Source organism: Myotis brandtii, unplaced genomic scaffold (assembly GCF_000412655.1).
Source record: "Myotis brandtii unplaced genomic scaffold, ASM41265v1 scaffold479, whole genome shotgun sequence".
Taxonomy (NCBI): Eukaryota; Metazoa; Chordata; class Mammalia; order Chiroptera; family Vespertilionidae; genus Myotis; species Myotis brandtii.
In genome coordinates this window covers 7,194-10,228 of record NW_005368305.1, presented here as the reverse complement: position 1 = coordinate 10,228, position 3,035 = coordinate 7,194, and the positions used below count along the sequence as shown (strand labels likewise).

General features: G+C 48.4%; 1 pseudogene; it reads right to left on the bottom strand.

Moving 5' to 3' along the window:
* Positions 1-580: 580 nt before the first annotated feature.
* The window catches only part of LOC102264051, a 6,043-nt pseudogene continuing 3,588 nt past the window's right edge, over positions 581-3,035 (bottom strand).

Below are 3,035 nucleotides of genomic sequence, written 5' to 3'. Positions count from 1 at the left end.
CTTTCTTTTGAAAAAGAATGCACACAAGCAGTGAACAAGTGGGCTAGGTTCACAGGGTGGCCGCTGCCCTAGGCCCAGAACCTTCCTGGCCAGTCCCAGGGACGAAGGGATGCCACCCCACCCCCACCCCCCTCTCCAGGCCAGCCCTCAAAGCTCACGCTGCTTCAGAAAACAGAAACACCCACCGCAACACAGCAAATCACCCGACAGGGAAGCAGGGCCCACAGACAGGGAAGCAGGCCCTGTGGGCCCAGAGGGGAGGGCGCGGCCTGTGCTCTGCATGTGCTCCCCTCCCGGTGCTAAGGGCGATCTCCGGGCAGGGCAAGGCCTGAGACCTCACTTGAGAGAAAACCCAGTGGGGTCCCTTCCCTGTCCTTTGATTCGGGCACATCTTTGGGTGGCCAAAGCCTCAGAGACATCACCATCAGCACCATTCTTAGCTCAGATAAGCAGGAATAAGGTCACTTGTAATGCCTTAGGGTTGTCCCTACTGGCTATCCCTCTGCCCATCACCAGGTTTTGGTTCCTATTAACTTTGAATGCTCTCCTTTAAAACAGTGAAGAAAATAGAAAGAAATGATTATAAAACGTTATCCACAGAGGCATGAGGCAAAGCAAGACTGCAGGACAACAGAAATGATAGAGCCTGGAATACCCACACTGTCAGTGCCAGCCTGACAGGTTGAACCAGGCTGAGGTAGGGAGGTGGGAATTGAGAAAAGAAAAGTCAGGAGAGCGGGATCGGGAGGACTACAGATCAATCAAGGAACTGCAGCAAGTTTATTAACCACGCAATGCCTTTTATACACAAAACACTGAATAGGAGGTCTGTCAAGAGGAATGTATTCTTTGTTCCTCTTAATCTCTAGGGGAGAGATAGAGCAGAAGGACAAATTCTCCATACAGCAAATCTCAGTAAATAGTTACAGACTTCTTGATAAGCCATGAAAGGCTGTTGTCATTCTACAAAGGTTGCTCTCATTCTACTGATAACCACCATCCAAACAAGTCTGGGAAAACTGTGTGGGTAAGGGTCCCAGCCTTGCTAGCCCCTTCAGGTGCAAGGACCATGTCAGCTTACACCCGGTCTCCAACACCACACCAAGACAGAAATGCTGGCTGCGACGGTGGGAATCATGCATCCTGGCAGAGGCTGCCCCGGCACCATGGAACGGGGGCCTGGTATCTGACCTGGCTTGGGTGGGTGGGGTGGCGGCATCTGGTGCTGCATCAGAGGGTGGGTGGGGGTTGCTGGTGAGGCAGCATGCCAGGGTGCCCTGCTGTTCCCAGTGGAGCCAGGCCCGGGCCCCGCCGTGTGCTGGTGGCCCTGTGCAGGGTTCTGCCTGTGTTGCTGCTCCATTTGCTGGCGGGCTCGCAATTCTACCTATTTCAGCTGTTCCATGTGGAAGTTCTGGCATTCAGTGAGCAGCTGCTGCCTCTGCTGTTCTAAAGCCTCGTTCTCTCTGTCCAGGTTCATCTCCAGCTCCTTGAAATGCTGGCGTTTGATCTCCAGTTTCTTCACCTGTGTCTCAACCAGGAGCGCGACCAGGGACTTGATCTTTCTCTCTTCCACGGCAGCCAGGTGCTTGGCTTTGGTTGCAGCTGAGGCAAGAGCAGCTGCTGCGGCCGTGGCTATGTTTCCTTCGGAAACCTCATGTTCTACTTTTTTCTCCCTAAATAAGATATATGCAGTGTGCATAGGAATTTGATCATAGTTTTTTTTTTTAAACTATAGTTCGGCCCTCCAACGGTCTGAGGGACAGTGAACTGGCCCCCTGTTTAAAAAGTTTGAGGGCCCCTGATTTATTCACTTGATTTTTAGATTCACTTGTTGATAGATGTGTATTTGTTGATCATAATTTGTATCTTTACCTTTTTCTTCTTCTTCCTCTTCTTAAAGGATACCTTTCAGCATTTCATATAATACTGGTTTGGTGGTGATGAACTCCTTTAGCTTTTTCTTATCTGTGAAGCTCTTTATCTGACCTTCAATTCTGAATGATAGCTTTGCTGGATAAAGTAATCTTGGTTGTAGGTTCTTGCTATTCATCACTTTGAATATTTCTTGCCACTCCCTTCTGGCCTGCAAAGTTTCTGTTGAGAAATCAGCTGACAGTCGTATGGGTACTCCCTTATAGGTAACTGACTTTTTTTCTCTTGCTGCTTTTAAGATTCTCTCTTTGTCTTTTGCTCTTGGCATTTTAATTATGATGTGTCTTGGTGTGGTCCTCTTTGGATTCCTTTTGTTTGGGGTTCTCTGCACTTCCTGGACTTGGAAGTCTATTTCTTTCACCAGGTAGGGGAAGTTTTCTGTCATTATTTCTTCAAATAGGTTTTAAATATCTTGCTCTCTCTCTTCTTCTGGCACCCCTATAATTCGGATGTTGGTACACTTGAAACTGTCCCAGAGGCTCTTTACACTATCTTCGTATTTTTGGATTCTTTTTTCATTTTGCTTTTCCGGTTGGGTATTTTTTGCTTCTTCGCATTTCAAATCTTTGACTTGATTCTTGCGCTCCTCTGGTCTGCTATTGGGTGTAATATTCTTTATTTCAGAGCGTGTATGCTTAATTTCTAGTTTCTTTATCATAGCATCGAGGGTCTCATTAGTTTTCGTGAAGCTCTCCAAAAGTTTATTGCAAGCCCTCAAAATTGCGTTTTTTAGCTCTATATCCTCCATTTCTGTCATGTTTTTTTGTCTCCGCATTTTTTATGCTTTCTTGGTGCACCCCCTAGTGGTCTTTGTGCGCAGTCTTGTTCTAGTTGAGCCTTGATTGTTGTAGTTAATACTAGAGGGATTTGACCACCAGGCCGACTGGCTGTGTGAATCAGCTGTGTCTGCCGCGGAAAACTTCTGTCCTCTGGGGAGGTGCTAATCTAGCCTTTGCCTGAGGCGATCTGGCAAATGGCTCTGCGCAGGGCTTGGGCGGGGCGGGCTCAACAGGGCGGGCGGAGGGAGCGGTAATGGCCCCTCTCAGTCCCGTTCCCAGAGGCTCTGCTTCTCAGAACCCCAGGAACCGCTGCAAACCTCAGAG